The following is a 19577-nucleotide window of genomic DNA, read 5'->3' as shown; positions in this document are numbered from 1 at the left end:
AAGCCTCGAAAATCTATTTCAAGGACCTTTTCGAGACGCATGGACCATCTAACTTTTGGCTAGAAGACAAACCTGGTGCAAGAAGATGAATCTGGCAAACCTGGCTCCTGCTAAAAATAGACGACAGGATTGGCCTGCAGCTCTGGAAGCTGACCACGTGATGACGAAGAAGACCGTTCTTCCCACAACGGCTATGTCGGATTTTAAATCATTGAAGCCACAAGATTGCTATAAATAGGCCAAATCATCACTTGGATCAAACACAGACATATACACATACAACTACATACAGACAGAAAAAGAAAATCTTCACGAAGTGAAAATCCAAAATAGAAGCTGTCTGAAAAGAAAAAGCAAGCTCTTACACCAAACTCCAATCATTGTGTAAAAGTCTAGAGTGAATTTTATTCATCTAAAGTGTTCTTCGTTTGAGTGAGAACAATCCTTGTATCATTTGTAAAAGGTTAGAAGAGTGAAGCTGAGTACTCGGTTATAGTACTCAGGGGTAGAGAAAATCTGAATACTCGGTTATAGTGTTCAGTGGTAGATAGGATTGAGTAGACGAATAGAGGACGGTACTCTTGCATACTCAGTTGCTATTGTAAAAGGTTTGTGCTCTACCTTTAAAGAGCTCAGTAGAGGATTGTAAAAGCTCGGAGGGATTCCGGGGACTCGACATAGGCGGAGAGGCCGAAGCAGGATAAGTCTGCTGAGTATTTTCTAACCCTTTCTCTTGATATATATATATATATATATATATATATATATATATGTATGTGTTGCTTGCTTAAAATTACTCAGTAAATAATTTATACAAGCTGAAGCTGCGTAATCTGAGTGCTGAGTTGGAAACTGGCCTAAGTGTTACTTTCCAACTCACAAAACAGCTCTAGTCAGTATCTGATTAAATCTGCCTTACATCACACTCAACCTTGCTGACCGAAGATTAAATTAAATTGACAAACATTCAATTTAGTCAGAATTATTAAGCGAAAAAGTTATATTAGTTCCTAACCCCCCCCCCCCCCTCCTTGGAACTAATCATATCACGTTACACGGGACCAACAAGTGGTATCAGAGCACAGTAGCTCACTATTCAAGATAAAACTATCTTGAGCTGATCCCTGTAATGGCTGAGAACAGCACTCGTTTCCTTCCAGGAAATCAAACAACTCAGATACTCCCTGAGGGATTATCTATTAGTCGACCTCCTCTGTTCTTTGGAACTAATTATACATTTTGGAAGAACAGAATGAAAAACTTCATTCAGGCAACAAATATGAGTGCATGGCTAGCTATAGTTCAAGGCCCGTTTGTTCCCTATGAAACCATTGACGGTGTAAAAACTGTCAAAAGCGAGGCTAAGTGGTCAGAAGATGACCTTAAAAAATTATAAAACAATGCTTTAACTATAAACATGATTCACTGTGTGTTAGATGCTGCAGAGTACAATAAAATTTCAGGTTGTGAGTCAGCACAAGAAATCTGGAAGAAGCTGGAAGTGACCTATAAAGGAACCAGCAAGGTCAAAGAGTCCAAGGCGAATCAGCATATGTGGTTGTACGAGCTGTTTGAGATGAATGATAATAAAGACATCTCGGAGATGAACACAAGATTCACCAACATTATCAATGAACTTAAAAGACTCGACAAGAACTTCACTGAAGAACAACAAGTGAAGAAGATTCTAAGAAGTCTTCCCAAAAGCTGGCAAGCAAAGAAGACAGCTATTGAAGAAGCTCAGGACCTGACCACGTACAAGTATGATGAGCTCATCGGATCTTTGCTGACCCATGAGATCTCCATGAAAAATTTTGAGGCTAAAGAAAAAACTGAGGACAAGAAGCAAAAATCTCTTGTCATGAAAGCTGACTCAACCGAAGCTGACTCATCAGATGATAAGGAGATGGCCATGTTTACCAGGAAGATGAAGAAGCTGTTCAAGAAAAATGACAAGTACAGCAAAAGGCCATTCAAAAGAAGCGATAAATACAAAGCTGAGTCTAGCGACAACAGACACAAGAAGGACAGCTCAAAGCTTGTTACTTGTTTTGAATGCCATCAAGCTGGGCACATCAAATCAAGTTGTCCCACCTTGAAGAAAGAAAAGAAGAACAGTAGAAAGGCAATGGTGGCCACATGGAGCGACAATGATGAGTCAACCTCGTTAGAAGCTGATGCCACTGAGTCAGCAAACATATGTTTCATGGCTGACGAATGTGCTGACTTATGCCACTCTGAGCAAGCTGACCACTCTGGAGGGTCTGACCATGAGGAACACTCAATCGAGGTAATGTCTCTACCCCTGCTCAGAAATGAAATGATTAATGCCCTGAGTGATCTCTATACACTGATCAAAAAGTGTAACAAGAAAATACGAGCACTCAGCAGGCGGTATGATGAGATTGAAGAGGTCAAACTTAGTGACCTCCGACATCTTCTCCAGGACAATACCAGGTAAGATAAAAATTTGAAAATCATTCATGGGTTTGTCTCTGAAGTCCAATCAGACTCTAAAAAGCTGAGAAAGGACATCACATCCATACAGAACCAGCTGAGTTCATCGGCTAAGAAAAGGTTCTATTCAAAGACTGAGTATTCGGGTACTAGTCAGCAAAGACGGTACACTCAGCAAAACAGTCAGTGTGACTGTTGTGGAAAGAAAGGACACACTATAAAAGTGTGTTGGTATGCTCAGCACCATCGTGCTGACCAAAAATGGAAATACCCCCAAAGGGTAGTTTGTTGTGACTATTGTGGGAAAGATGGCCACACTATAAATGTATGCCGTCACAAAATTAAAAATGATGCATCACCTGTTGACTCTAACAAACGAGGACCCAAAAAGACTTTGGTACCTAAAGATAACTAGTTCAATTGCAGGTGAGCCTGAGGTGCGCAGAGAAGTCAAAGTTGTGGTACGTTGACAGCGAATGCTTAAGGCATATGACTCGTGATGAAACTCAGTTCATCATATTTGAGCATAAACGAGGAGGAAATATAAGTTTTAGAGACAACAAAAAAGGGTAAGATAGTAGGGTCAGGCACTGTTGGAGGTAATCCTAATATTGAGTCAGTCTCCCTAGTCAGGGGTCTTAAATATAACCTATTAAGCGTAGCTCAGCTGTGTGACAGCGGTAGAAAGGTTGTATTTGATGCCACTGAGTGTAAAATACTCGAGGGAAAAACAAATGAGTTGATTTTAACTGCCCCTCGTGTTGACAACGTTTTCATGCTAAACTTAGAAAAGAAGTTTTCAAAGGATATATGCTTAATGTCAAAGGAAGACAATTCCTGGCTATGGCATAGGAGACTTGGTCATGTAAGCATGGACCTCCTAGCCAAATTAGCAAGAAAGCAATTAGTTGAGGGATTGCCCAAACTCAGATTTGAGAAGGATCAATTATGCAATGCTTGTCAGCAAGGAAAACAAACCAAAAAATCTTTTCAAAGTAAGAATATAGTCTCAACCAAGCGTCCATTAAAGTTACTACACTTGGATCTTTTCGGACCAGTCCAGCCGCTGAGCTTGGGTGGTAAGAGATTTTCCTTGGTCATTGTAGATGACTTTTCTCGGTACACTTGGATCATCATGCTGAGTAGCAAGGATGAAGCTTTTGAGACATTCTCAACATTGGTTAGAAAACTTAAGAATGATAAAGACCTAAAATTAGCTCACATCCGAAGTGATAATGACGGAGAATTCAAAAATCAACAGTTTGATGAATTCTGTGAAATCAGCGGCATTGACCACAATTTCTCTGCTCGTATAACTCCTCAACAAAATGGGGTAGTTGAAAGGAATAATAGAACCTTAGTTGAAATAGCTAGGACAATGCTGAGTGAGAATAGGCTTCCAAAGTATTTCTGGGGTGAAGTTGTCAATACAGCCTACTATATACTCAATAGGGCTTTAGTAAGACCATACTTAAGAAAACCCCTTATGAACTTTGGAAATGACGAAAACCCAACATTGGATATTTTCGTGCCTTTGGTTGCAAATGTTTTATTTTAAATACTAAAGACAACATTGCTAAGTTTGATTCAAAAGCTGATGAAGCTACCTTCTTAGGATACTCAACAAACAGTAAAGCATATAGGATGTTTAATAAACGAACTCAAATTTTAGAAGAATCTGTACATGTTGTGTAACATCCGTGTCTAAAAATTCTAATATTTATTTATCTCGAAATAGATAACGTTAATTAATTACGATTTAAAATATATTATTGGGTTTAATTTAATATTTTTAGATGTAAATTAAAAGTTTTGGGTAAGTTTTATACATATTTATAAATTTAAGGACCAAAATCAATATTTTACCAATTACCAAACTACATATACGTAAGTATGCAAATTTGTAATAAAATAATAATAAAACATAATATTTGATGGTCATGATTTTAAGTAAATTTTCTTATTTAAAAAAATGTAAGTAATTATCTATTATTACTATTAAATAATAAAAAAAAGAAGAAAAGTGACATGTATGATAGAAGTGTCAAATTCTTATTAACAAAAATGAAGAAAAGTGACATGTGTCATAGATGTGTCAAATTATTACTAAAAAGAAAGAGAGTAGCATGTGTTATAAATAGATGGAAAGATGGAAAGTTATCATAGGAGAAGATATAAAAAGGAATGTCCTTTTTACCTAAAGAGAATATAAGAAAAGGGAGGAAGTAGAGAGTACAAAGTTTATGGAAGTGAATGGTACATATCTCATTCTTTAAATTGCTAGGTAAGTAAACTATGAACTTCTATATATATCAAATGAATTTTATATAAACTTAATTATTTAATTAAATTCTACATTTTACAAATCCCATTGTTAAATGGGTGTTGAATGAACTAATCTCTTAATTATGTTTCGAAATACCAACTATATATGTGTATATATTATTAACATGGTTAATTGGGGTAATATTAATATTTGTTTACATAGGATTCTAGTTAGACAGTTTCATATTAAAATATATGTTCAATTAGAGGTTTCGATTACAGTCACGGAAAGAATTTAATAGACGATCGATTAGAGGTTTCAGTTACAGAAAAGATTTGACGCTATTTAATTATTAAATTATTACCGTTTAAATTTTTATATATTGAACAATAATAATAATAATAATATAACATAAAGAAATTGAAAATAAATTTTGTACGGATAGACTCGTAGCAGTGTTACGAGTCTAACTGAACCTTCGATCAGAATTAACGATATCAGTTTAGTGTTACAGATTACAATTTTGGTGACGAAGATAAATAATCTAATAGAAACATTCGGTTTAAAATGTAATTTTATATAATAAATAAGTGACGTCAATTTATCGAATTAAAATAAGTTATTAACTAGAAGGACTAATACCGATATTTGCCAATTAGAGCCGGCATAGTAAAATATATAATTGAATATACAATTGGTATATGAATTTGAATATAAAGTTAGTACAAATAGAATTATGACTAGTTTTTCACCCGTGCTTTGCACGGTTTGTTTATATATTTTTGTTGATATTATTTTTAAGTTTGTAATTTTGTATATATTTAAATTTAATGAATATATGATTATTAAAATTTAATATGATGAATAATGAATGATGAATAGTTCAATCAATATTATTAAATACTTCTTTGAAAACTATATTTTGAGTAGAGTTACATAGTTTTCCATCATCATCAGAAATGAGAATTTTTAATCCTTTTTTGCTAGTAACTCATGAGACAGCCACATACATTTGACCATGACTGAAAACCGGACGTGGAAGATATAATCCAACATCTGCTAGTGATTGTCCTTGACTTTTATTTATTGCCATTGCAAAGCATACAACCAAAGGATATTGTCTTCTTTGAAATCTGAAAGGTAATTTGATATCTGATGGAGTCAAAGCAAGTCGAGGAATGTATATCTTCTGTCCAATGTTACATCCCGTAATTTTTTCTGCTTCAATCACGTGTTCTCCTAATCGAGTAACAATTAGTCGAGTGTCGTTACATAACCCAGAAGTTTGATCTATATTACGTAGTAACATGACAGGTATTCCAACCTTTAATATCAATTTGTGATTTGGCAATCCCGATGATTTTATACTATTCAAAAATTCCAGAGTGTACACGTCTTCGTTGATGTGTGATGCATTTTCAACTTAGCAGATAATATCTGAACTTAAGTAACATTTTTCTTCACCCAGCCATGAAGACAACATATATTCATTGACTTTGTTCACAATATCTAATGTTGGTGCAAGAATGGCACGCTCTTGTAAGTATGTTGGATTCCGATTGTTTTCCATCAATTTAGGATAGGTATGTTTCACCATTGCTTCTATAGGATTACCACTATCTTGGATCAATAAATCTTCAGGTACATAATATGTACTTTCTCCGTCATTTGCTCCACCAATTGTTCCATCCCCAATACTTAAAATCCATTTTGAAAACAATTTTAATTCGTCATTGTTCTCATTTCCACTGCCACTTTGAAGCCTCATGTTCTTAGTTAATTTAAGAACTTTGCAGTATTTCCACAAATGAGATGCATTTATAGTGGCTGAAACAATGTTTTGTCTACTGCCCTTAGGAATGACAGGTAGTATCTGCCTGAAATCTCCACCAAAAACAATAACTTTTCCACCAAATGGCAAACTTGTGCTATTAGCATTTTGGAACCGCATAATATCTCTTAGAGTTCTATCAAATGCTTCAAAACAATGTTTATGTACCATTGGTGCCTCATCCCATATGATAAGTCTTGCCTTAATGATTAACTCAGCTAAATCACTTCCTTGTTTGATGTTGCATGTTGAGTCTTCATTTACAACAATGGGTATACCAAATCGAGAATGCGTAGTTCTCCCTCCAGGCATAAGAAGAGAAGCTATACCACTTGATGCTACAGTGAGTACAATATCTCCTTTGGATCTCAGAAATGATGTTAAAGTTTTCCATACGAAAGTTTTTCCCGTCCCACCAAATCCATAAACAAAGAAAACTCCACCATTTTCTTTTTTTATAGCATCTATAACTGTTTGGTACACAATTGTTTGGTCACAATTTAATGACTGAATAAGCTGTTTGCTTTCTTCTGTCAATAACTTTCTGTCATAACACAATTCATCTTCAATGAGACTATTTCTACCTTCTTCAGTTCGTGCAACATCTGGGTAAGGTAAAGAATCATAATCTTTCAAGCTTCTACCATTCCTTTTCAACAATTTTTCTATTTCAAAAAGTGTGTAGTTCTTCAATTGATCATCAGTCATTCTTAGATCTATTAGAAAAAATGAAATGACAATTGCATTAATAAATTAACTAATGAAATTGAAAAGGTGTTAATGTATTATACAAAATTATATATGGATTACTAACTAAAATATTGTAACATTATAAATGTATTTAAAGATAAATATTGAAATATAAAGTAGTACCTTTGTTATTGAGGAGCTTTTATTGAAAATGTAGAATATCATCGCAAAGAAGATGCCATGTTTGATTCCACAATTCATTTGGCCTTGAAATGCAATTTGAGAACAACAAAGTAGCAAACAATACACGTAAAAAATGACCTGTTCCCCAAAAGGATGCTTCTTCTATAGCAGATACATATTCTTTGTCATCGTCAAGTAATCCCAATGCAAAGTATGCTTCTTTGAAAGTAGGATATACAATACCATTCACAGTTTTGATATCATCATATTTAGTTGGACCCTTGACAATGTTTAACAAAATTCTGAGATAATACAATTTGCCAACACCTGGATGTACGTAAAATATTCTGCCAACAGAAAATCCTCTTTGTCTTGGGCACCATTTTTTGATTGTTTTTGTCGTGTAAGCAGATGCATCCATCACTTCAACTTCTTTCCACACAAACTTATTTGGAAATTCAACATAACTCAATTCTCTAGCGTCAGGATATACTTCATTTGCTTTCATCCATTCTAGGAACATAGTTCCTACTTGGAAATTTCTTTCAACAACATTATCAATGGGTTCATCATCACGAAATACAATGCATTGTTCATTTGGTAGATGGAAACTTAACCTTTCAACTGGTGGTTCTCGATGACTTATTGGAAATGCAAAAATTCTCCATGCCGCCTCACATGGAGAAATGTATCTGCAATCATAATACATTTTTATTTCATCCTCAATCTCACCATTAACGCTATCTCCCTTGGGTCGGTAAAATGTTGTAGTGATTCTATCATTGCCCTTGTTAATGTATTTGAAAAGATACTTGATAGCTCTTTGTTGATTGCACCATTCTACATTAATATGCGTATCATACTTCAATAATAATTCACAATTGTATGGCACCACAAATCGGTTATCAAGTAGAGTGTGATTTTTCTCTATTGTTCGCCCATTATCTCTTCTCATATACACTGGATATCCAAATTCATCCACTGTTGTCTCCTTAGTGAATTTCTTAGGGAAGTGTTTTGAACATTTCCCATCTTTCATGCATGGTAATTTTGTATTTAAAACCCCACACGGACCATGTAACATGAACTTCTTTACTGTCTCATATAATTGCAGATTTTCAATAGAATCAGGTATCTCAGCTGAAATAATTTTATCAATATTCTTACCATTTGGATGTTTGTCTTGTGGTTGTAAGAATAACAATATATGTGCATGAGGTAGACCACGTTTTTGGAACTCGATTGTATACATAACTGTCCAAATAAATAAGAAAATGATGTATTAAGTGAAATTAAATTTGTATTAGATATAAAACGATAACTTTAAATAATTATTTACTTACGTGCTATGATTCTTCCAAATATTTTCCCAGATTTTAAGTCACGAATCAACATGTCCAACTTCATTTTGAATACTCTTATTATTATATCTGGTCTATCTTCTGCTCGTAGGCTATATTTATCGAGAAACCTTTGAATTTCGGACCATTTTGAGTTGCATGTGAACGTAATGAAGAGATCTGGATATCCACACCATCTACATATGGCCATTGCATCTTGATAGTTTTGTATCATGTGCCTTAAAAAAAAGTAGTAATTTAATTAAGAAAGTGAAGTAATGATTAAATATTTTAAACTTCTATTGTAAATAGTTAATTAATTTAATAGGACAAATATTAATTTTAAACATACCTGGCACCGCCAACATATGATGAAGGTAAAATTATTCGTTTTCCACTTGTTGATGGATTTGTGTCGCCTTTAAGTACTGCATCCGATAAACCTTTATATAAATCAGCCCTGAGATTTGTTTGGTTGTGTCTGATATATGACAATCTTTCAGCTTCAATCATTGTGTAAGAATCAACCAGGAATTGTTGGAATAATTTTCGAGCACTCAAAATTACAGATCGATCATTATGTCTTTGTTGTATTCTGAAAGCAAAAAATTGACGCATGCTAATGGTTTCCCTTTTTCCATTCTTTTCATCATTGAACAAAATGTCTCTACGATATCCATCTTCACCATGAGGAAAAAGGAGAGGATATTGCAATGGAAGATAGGATGGATGCAATTCATTGATGCGTTTTAACAGACCTGACTTAGTCTCTATTATGATGTCTCTACAACTTTCAGAGGTATCAAAATCTCCCACTATTAAACCTGCAACTTTCGAAGCACTGGGCATATTGTATCTTCTTCCATCTGTTTTTCTACCTCCAATTAGCCTTAGCTTTAAATTTGTACATCCATAAGCTATCAATCTGTCTCTTGTCAGTATGAATGATTGTGCTAAAATATTGTATTCATCAAGCATGGTTTTTAGGTCTTCAATTATTGAATGATCAATTCCTTTATTGTAATTCTGTGAGCTGTTAGGAAAAAATTCAAATTCAAATTATAAATATGTCTAGTAGAATTTACTTAAACTCATAAAATTAGAAATTGTATAAAAACATACCTAATTGATCCTGCTCTATTTGTAATCTCATTTTCTGTATCATAGATATATAGTTGTGCAAACTTGACTTGAGATTCATGTTGAGGCAGCAAACTACCAATCAAATGACAATTTTGACCATTTAATCTAAATACATAAGGTCCACTCCCATTGTTCAATGTGTAGTCCACTTTTCCCCCCATTGAAGTAAAAGAGAACATCATATTGTAAGCCCTGATATTTTCTAAAAAATATTTACTTCGAACGTCCATTCCAAATAGAAGATTATTTAGGATAGTTGGAGGCTCTTTTAGTAAATGTAGTTTAACTTTTCCAACTCCACAACACAGTGAAAACTCTGATACGTTGTAATTTCTATTTTTTTGGATTCGCTCTTCATACCACATCAATGCTCCACAAAACGAACACATATATTCTGGATCACCCAAATCAAGCATATCTACAATGATAAAACAATTATCTAACTAACAATAGTGTAAACAATTTTAAATTATTATAAAATATAATGAATAATAAAAAAAGAAAATAAGTATATATTGTATTAATTACCGATTTGGAGCTTAATAGGTCCGCGGATAGATCCTGTATTTCGTTTTTCACGCATCTTGATTAACCTATTCTTTCTTGCCAATCGACTTTGCATCTGGTAATTCTCTGTTTGCATTGAACCTTGTAAAGAATAAAAAATTTCTATTTTATATTAATGTAATATATATGACAAAAAATATTTCAGCGACTAACAATATTTAATTACTAAAAGATATAATTGATAATGAAAGATGAAAATAAGTATATATTATATTAATTACCGATTTGGAGCTTAATAGGTTCGTGGACAGATTTCTTGTTCCGTTTTTCACGCATCTTGAATAGCCTATTCATTCTTGCCATCCGACTTTGCATTCGGTTATTCTCTTTTTGCATTGAACCTTGTACAATATCGTCCATCTTCAAAGAGAAAACTAAATATTTATTTTAATGCTTTATAAGAAAGGTTATTTTATATTAAAATATTGAATTTTAATATATTATTACTTGTGGAAATTATGAACAATCTTTAGGATAGTGTAAACCTGCAATTCATTTTTTAAAAAAATTAACACAATTTGATTATGTTTGATATAAATATGCTATTTGATGTAAATAATAACAATTATCTACTTTATATTAATATAAAAATGGCAAATGGAAATTTACATATTTACCTATTTGAAAGTTATTAGAAGATCGGATTTTTTTGGGCACTTGTGTCCCTAGCAGTTTGTTTTTCCTCTTCATTCTTGCTTTTTAAAGTTACAAATAGTCACGATGACTTTTTGTATTATTTTCTTTTTACCTGTCAAATGTAAATAGAGTAAATAATATTTAATATTTTATTTCAAAAAATTAAGTATGTATAATTAAATTGGTCTTTATAAATTATGAGAACTTGACATGAAAGTTTCAATGTCACTATTTAATACATATCTAATAGTGGAAACAAATTTTATATAAAATAGAACTCCCTAGGAACAATTGTGAAAACCAAACTGTGCCTAAATCTAATGTTTTATTAGCCTTTGCTTGAATAGAATGGACAACCCAAAATTAATTTTTATTATATCAATTTGCAAAAAAAAAAAAGCCAAAAAAAATAAATAAATAAACTGGTCTAACCTCTTTCCGTGATCATAATTAGTGCAGATTCTGCAAAAGAACAAATACAATTATGAAATTTTAGAAGAATTTAAACTTTTAAAAGCGGTCCTAATCTTTAAGATATATTTAGGCAATGTTAGTTATGAACAACTAATAACTTTGTAATTATTAAAAAGTGGTATTAAAAATCTCTAATAATTTAAGCAATGTAATAGTGAAATATTTCAGATGTAAATCATGTATACCAGTATCAAATATCCAAATGACATACCTTTTCCATTTGATAGATCCACTAAAGCTTTGAAGGATCATATTCTTGAATGCTTCGAGAGATCTTCTATCCTTACCAATCAATTATGATAATATAACGAGTCTAACGCTATATTCGGTGTAAAATATCTATTACGGTAACAGATAAAAATAAGTTACAGTTTTAAATTATTTAAGTGGCTTTGAATATATTTTATTATATTATTTAAAAATATAACGTTTAAAGTAGTTATATACTTTTGATTTTGATTGTTTGAAGAATAATTATTTATTATCGTGGTATTTTGAAGGTTCAGTCGAGAAAATGAATTTGACGATCTTATACGAATTGTTTTTGCATTGAGAAAGTTGATTCGGTTGTTATTATTATTTTTATGATTTGGATTAAAATCCAAATTTGATTTTTATGTTGCGAGATTTTGAAAGATAGAAAAATGGTTTTGTCCATCTAGATTGCCCGGGGTAGGAGTTGTAAGTTGTAAGTTGTAAGAACCTAAGGGCGGCATGGCCAGAGTGCACGGCTGGTAGTCCTAACGTTAGGCAATGCGAGATATGAATGAGATATCTCAATTATTGATATGATTTGATGTTATGATAAGCTACACGAGTGGAATTCGAGGATGGACACACACACAAATTTTGTATTACGTTTTGATAATGTTTGATGATTTGAATTATAATGTTTTATGTTTGTTTGATTACGAGTTGATTTGTTAAAGCGATTTATTTGATTACGAGTTGGTTTGTAAGCGATTTATTTGATTACGAGTTGGTTTGTTAAAGCGGTTTATTTGATTTGATCCGTTTTGATAAAACGTTGTTCGATTTGATTCGTTTTGATAAAACGTTGTTCGATTTGATTCATTTTGATAAAACATTATTCGATTTGATTCGTTTTGATAAAATGATTTATATATATTAAATTATATAGTAAAAAAGTGAAATATACAATTAAGTTATTAGCGTGTCAATCAACGTGTCAATAAGTTAAAATGAGTTCACAAGTTAAGAGAACTACCTAAAATAGGTAGAACTACGTGGCTTTGATTCCCGGTTTAAATATTAAAAGATGTTCGGGATACGTAGGAAGCTTGATAGAATTATCAAGTTCAAGCCAAATAATTAATAAAACTTTAGGTAGTCTTTATGAAATTTGTAGATATTAGAAAATAAGTTTTGATTTTGGACTGTCTGAAGTTGGTTATCCTGTTTTCCATTCATACCCGATTCCGTTTTGGGTCGGGTCTGACATGTTGAGTTCGATGAAACTGACCCTGCAGGGAAAATAAGTCAGTCTATCAAAGATGACCCATGCTTAGCTTTCGCTGACCAAAATGGAGCCACTGAGTCACTACCTCAAGGGCTGACCAAAGGTAAGAACGAACCTGAAATTATCTTTGCTGACCAATATAATCCTGCAGAGATTGTTGAAACACCGACTCCTGAAGACACTACACTACTAAAAGAGATCAAGGTTCCAAGAGGACACTCTGAAAGCAGCATTCTTGATGCCGTTGAGAACACCCTGACGACCAGAAATCAACTCAGGAGATATCTCAGCAACGTGGCCTTCGTGTCAGTTCTTGAACCAAGAAACTTCTCAGAAGCTGAGAACGATGAATTCTGGATAAATGCGATGCAAGAGGAACTTGATCAATTCAAGAGAAATGAAGTATGGGATTTAGTGCCTAAACCAAAGAATCAAAAGACCACAGGAACAAAATGGGTATTTCGCAATAAGCTAGATGAACAGGGAAACGTAGTCAGGAACAAAGCCAGACTTGTAGCTCAAGGTTACAGTCAGTAGGAAGGTATTGACTATGGTGAGACCTTTGCACCCGTAGCTAGATTAGAAGCAATAAGAATATTGTGTGCATATGCTAGCTTTATGAATTTTAAATTGTTCCAAATGGATGTTAAGAGTGCATTTCTTAATGGAGTTATAAATGAAGAGGTTTATGTTAGTCAGCCTCCAGGGTTTGAGGATCCAAAGTTCCCAAACCATGTTTATAAACTCAAAAAGGCTCTATACGGCCTAAAGCAAGCACCACGTGCTTGGTACGAAAGGCTGACCAGCTTTTTGCTAACCAGAAACTATGTTAGAGGAAAAGTTGACACAACCTTATTCATTAAGAAAAAGGGTAAAGATACCCTATTGGCACAAATATATGTAGATGATATTATTTTTGGTGCTACTAATGAGTCTATGTGCAAGGAATTTAGCAAACAGATGCAAACTGAGTTTGAAATGTCAATGATGGGAGAACTCAACTTCTTCCTTGGACTTCAAATCAAACAAGGAAAAAATGACATCTTCATTAGTCAGACTAAGTATGCTAAGGAGATATTGAAGAAATTTGATATGGAAAATTGTAAGCCAATATCTACCCCAATGGGTACTGACACGTGCTCTGTGTTGATGAAAAAGGTAAGTCAGTAGACAGCAAATTATATCGAGGTATGATTGGCTCTCTACTCTATCTAACGGCAAGTAGGCCAGATATTCAGTACTCAGTATGTTACTGTGCGAGATATCAAGCTGACCCTAAGGAATCTCATTACATAGCTGTAAAAAGAATCATTAGATATTTACAAAGCTCAGTGAATGCAGGTTTATGGTATCTCAACACGAACGATTTCACACTCGTTGGATACACTGACGCTGACTATGGACGAGACAAGCTTGATCGGAAAAGCACTTAAGGAGGATGTCACTTCCTTGGAAGCTATCTAGTGTCTTGGTTCAGTAAGAAGCAGTCGTCAGTTGCCCTGTCAACAACTGAAGCTGAGTACATTGCTGCTGGAAGCTGTGTTGCACAAGTCCAATAGATCAAGCAACAGCTGGATGATTATGGAGTTCAAACGAAAATGATTGAAGTCAAATGTGACAACAAAAGTGCCATTGACTTATCAAAGAATCCAATCCAACACAGCAGGATGAAGCATGTTAGCATTAGGCATCACTTCATCAGAGATCATGTACTCAAAGGTGAGATCAAGCTGACCTATGTTTCAACAGATGAATAGCTTGCAGATATCTTCACGAAGCCATTGGCTCGTGAGTAGTTCAACATACTAAGGGAGGCTATCGGTATGTCTAATCCTCTTCAATAAATTTCTGAGTAAAATGAATGTTGAGTGATAAATAAATGCCGAGTAATTATTACATGTTGAGTAACCGTCATATGCTGAGTAAATATGAACGCTATGAAATCACTATATGCTGAGTTGCTATATATGTTGAGTGATTGCTAAATGTTGAGTTACTACACATGGTAAGAGCCCCTTTTACGCCAAAATCAGAACTTCAAACGTTTAGTATCCTAGATGCTGAGTAAAACAACTTGCGCAATTAATGCTAGCACGCGTACTTAAGTAGCCACTTAGGATGACGTAAGCGTAATGATTAGAAAACCATGCGTCGAATCTGCCATTAATGTCAGAATTAAATGTCATTGATTGATTCAAGAACCCACCGCTATTCTGACCTATCAGATCAACACGCACCGACTATAAATAGTGAATGAATTCCCACTAATTCTTCTTTACGCTTGAAACTTTTCGCACTCGGTCTCTCTCTCTCAAAATTCCCAAATCTTCTAAGGTTCTCAAAAATCCTCAAGAACACTATGTCGAGCGATTCCCAGAATAACTCCGGCGATCAAAACGACGACAACCGCCCAGACATTAATCCTCCCTCTCCTGCTGAGCAGGAATATCACGAGACTCCTCAGAGTCTCAGGAACAAACCCATGGCCAACTTGACCAATCTATTCCCAAGGTCAGCATCTCTCGTGAAAACCGTGAGACTGACCAATCAACTCCTTCAAAGAAAAAGAAGGAGAAAAAGAACAAGAAACCGAGGGAAAGAAAGTTCTTCCCAATTTTCAGTAGCATTAAAAACCTCAAAGTTTATCACTCCCGATGGTTCTCTAAAAGCTTCGTCGAAGCTGAGAAACCATTCTGCGATTGGATTTCAAAGAATGGATGGACTACCCTCTTTTCTCTCCCTGGAACTACCTACTCACAACTGGTGAAGGAATTCTATGCGAACCTAAAAGTAGCCGACGATAACGACGACTATATGGTTACTAAGGTCAAGAACAAGGAAATCACCATCACCCCTTCCTATCTCGCGATACTACTTGATCTAAAGGAAGAAGGTGCAAAACTGCGATGCACAAACGATTATAAGCGGGTTGAGTACGTAGCTGAGTTCTGTAAACCTAAGAACCACAGTGGTGAAATCTACAGTACCAACATGGGTCAACCTCAAAGGCAAGCACACTACCTCCTGACCAACTACCTGTTTCCTAAGGTCAACGCCTCCTCCTCAATCTCAAACTTTGAGCAGTGCTTCATCTGGCATATGTTGAACTACAAGCCGCTCAACATGCCTGTTTTTCTTATTGGGGCTTTCCAACGCAGCACCGGGATCCTAAGGATGGGTTCTCTCATCACCAAAATTCTACAGGATCACAAGGTCAGTCTAAAGGAGGAAATTAGTATGATAGGTACTGAAATCACTACGGGAATCCTACTCGGCTTGGCTCACAGTCAGCCTATCAAACTTAAGAAAGGAAAGGGAGTTGTGGTTGAAGAAGTACTTGCTAAGGAAGATATGGTTGAAGAAACACCTGCTGAGTTCTCTCCGAAAGGAAAGGGAGTTGTGATTGAAGAAGCACCTGCTGAACGACTCAAGAGAGACAAGAAAAGGAAAGCTGACCCCTCCACAACACCAATAGCCAAAGATATTAATCAAACTGTGAAGAAGATCAGGCTGCCGGTAAGGGAGAAGAAAGTTGCTCCTGCTGAGCCAGCTCAAGGGGAACCAAAGTCAGCTGAAAAACAGAAAAAGCGAGATGAGCCCAAGGAAGAAAGTGAGGAGACACTTAAACAGCCTCTAAAGAGGAAGAAAACATCCGGGATGACGCCGGTAGATGCTGATCCACTTGACTTTGTGATCTTAAAGGACTCACATTTCGTGCGAAGTTAGGAAATTGACTTGGAAAAGATTCCTCAGGAAGAAGAGCAAGGCTGCACTGAAGAACAACCGCAAGCTGACAAGATGGGCTCCGTTGAGCTTAGTAACACAGCTGCTACTGAGCAAGCTGGTGAGCAAGGAGCTGAGTCTCCAGTAAAGGACAAGGTTATGGAGAACCTTTATGCTGCTTTTGGACTCAACTCTTCTTCTGAATCTCTAGACTCTATTGCTGCTGACCCTTCTCCTCAAACCAAAACTCACAAGAGCAGTACAGAAAAGCGGTTCAAACGAAAAGCTCAGAAACCCAACATCGTAGACCTGTTGGATGAATCTCCGCTGAGGGACCCCATTACCGACTTAATTGGGCTCCAATTCCAATTCTTCACCAACATCACTGAACCAACTCACAGTCAAGTGAAGGAAAAGCAAGCCTCTATTTCTCAAACTGAGGAACAAGCCGACCCAAAAGTCTCTAAGGGTCAAGCTTCTGTCGACACCTCTGCTCCACCTTCAACTGAGCAAGTGCTCGAAGTTCCTGCTGCTCAAAACAATGAGTTAGCAAAGGAAAATCTACCTGCTAAAGACAGCTCTGAGTTGCCTCAACCTCAAGTTTCCACTCAACTTCAAACTGACCCTGAGCAGGTAAATACTGCTGAGGAAACACTTCCATCTTCTACTGAGCAGTTAGTAAGCCAGTCAGTTCCTGCTACTGGCCTCAATACTAAAAGTGTAGCTCCTGATCAAGTCGACACTTCCACTTCTAGATAGCACCCAAATCCTCCAACAACTGGTGGTGACAAAGAAACGGCCCCTAAGAGTAATACTGATGATGCTTACACTTATTTGGATGCTTCTTAGTCAGGAAGAAGAATCTGTTGAAACACATTTCCACAAGATTTTGATTTGACAAAATCATCCATGATTAAGAGGCAATTAAATTTAAATGCTTTGATTTAATTGTACTAATGTGTTTGTTCAATATTGAGTGCAAAAATATATATAAAGTTAAACAGGTCAAAAGTCAGCATAAGCCAAGCTGAGTTGAATGGAACTCAGCATGAAAGAATAGAAGCTGAGTGGAGTAGAACTTGGACCAGAAGCTTCCTTCAAAGTTGCCTGAACGAAGCTGACTATATTAGAAGACTCCTTCAGAATTATACAAACAGAACGAAGCTGACTAAGAAGGAACTCAGCATGAAAGTTGAATATTCGAAGATAACGAATGAAGCTGAGTGACAGCTAGGACAGCATGGAGGATCAGTTTACTAAAGGACAAAGTCTGCCAATCTTCTGCACCAATAATTGAAGTCTCGAAAATACAAAGAAGACTAATTCCAAGAATCATGGGTCAATGGATTATTGGTAAAAGACAACTGGCACAAAAAGACAAGTCTGATGCAAGAAGACAAAACTTGACGCCTGAAGAAAATAGAGGAAGGGAATGGTGGAACAGACTGAAGCTAACTAGAAGTTGTCTGCTAAAAGAGCCGTTTTGGACTTAACGGCTAAATCATCTCAAATGATCCAATCTTCAGAAATTCATCTATAAAAGGACAATGATAGTTCTTGGATCATTTGCTTAAGTATCAAAAGAAAAATACAAGAGATAAAATCTTGAAAGCACTCAAATACAAAAAGATCTTACACCAACTTTTCTATTCTCTGTGTAAATGCTAGATTGATTGTTTTGTAATCATCTAAGGTGTTCTTTAGTTGAAAAAGAACAAGTGTGTAATCAATAGGTATATTGAGAGTGTTGAGCTGAGTACTTGGTTGTAAGTATTCAGTGGTAGAAAATCTAAGTGCTGGGTTGTAGTACTTAGTAGGAGCTGAGTAGAAGAATAGAGGACGTACTCTTGCATACTCACTGCCTTGTAAAGGGTTTGTGCTCTACCTTGAAAGAGCTCAGTATTGGATTGAAAATCCCAGGAGGAACTGGGGACTGGACGTAGGCAGAGAGGCCGAACCAGGATAAGTCGTGCTGAGTAACTTCTAAACCTCTTCTCTCAATATATATATGTGCATGTGTTTCTTGTAAAATTTACTCAGCTTATAAATTGTTAAAACTGAAACTGAGTAAATCTGAGTGCTGAGTTAGAAGCTGACCTTTCAAGTGTCAATTCCTAACTCTCAAGTCAAGCAGTCTTAGTCAGCATAAGTACTAAAACTGTCTGACTAGTCATTCGCCCGTGCTGACCAAACGCTGAGTTATCAAACTCTTAAAACAACATTAAGTCAGCATAATTAAAAGCGAAAAAGTTACATTAGTTCCTAACCCCCCCCCCCCTTGGAACTAATTACTAGGGACCAACAAGTGGTATCAGAGCTTAAGCTCACTACTCAAAGATCTAACAATCTTGAGCTGATCCCGAAAAATGGGTGAAAACAACACTCGTTTCCTTCCAGGAAATCAAACAACACAGATACTCCCTAAGGGATTATCAATCACTAGACCTCCCCTATTCTTTGGGTCAAATTATACATTCTGGAAGAATAGGATGAAGAACTTTATTCAAGCCACAAACATGAGTGCATGGCTTGCAATTGTTCAAGGTCCACATGTGCCATTCAAAACTGTTAACAATGAGAGAATTGTTAAAAGTGAAGCTGAGTGGACAGAGGATGACCTCAGAAAATTACAAAATAATGCTTCGGCTATCAATATGCTTCACTGTGCTTTAGATGCTGCAGAATATAATAAGATTTCAGGTTGTGAGTCAACACAGGAGATCTGGAAGAAGCTGGAAGTAACTTATGAAGGTACCAGCAAGGTCAAGGAATCCAAAGTGAACCAAC

General features: G+C 35.5%; 1 pseudogene; it reads right to left on the bottom strand.

Moving 5' to 3' along the window:
• Positions 1–5606: 5606 nt before the first annotated feature.
• LOC136207218 (uncharacterized) lies at positions 5607–10837 on the bottom strand (annotated as a pseudogene).
• Between the last annotated feature and the right edge of the window lie 8740 nt (positions 10838–19577).

The sequence above is a fragment of the Euphorbia lathyris genome, chromosome 9 (assembly GCF_963576675.1).
Source record: "Euphorbia lathyris chromosome 9, ddEupLath1.1, whole genome shotgun sequence".
NCBI classification, from domain to species: domain Eukaryota; kingdom Viridiplantae; phylum Streptophyta; class Magnoliopsida; order Malpighiales; family Euphorbiaceae; genus Euphorbia; species Euphorbia lathyris.
Note: the sequence above shows the minus strand (reverse complement) of the source record. Positions and strands in the feature narration are given on the sequence as shown.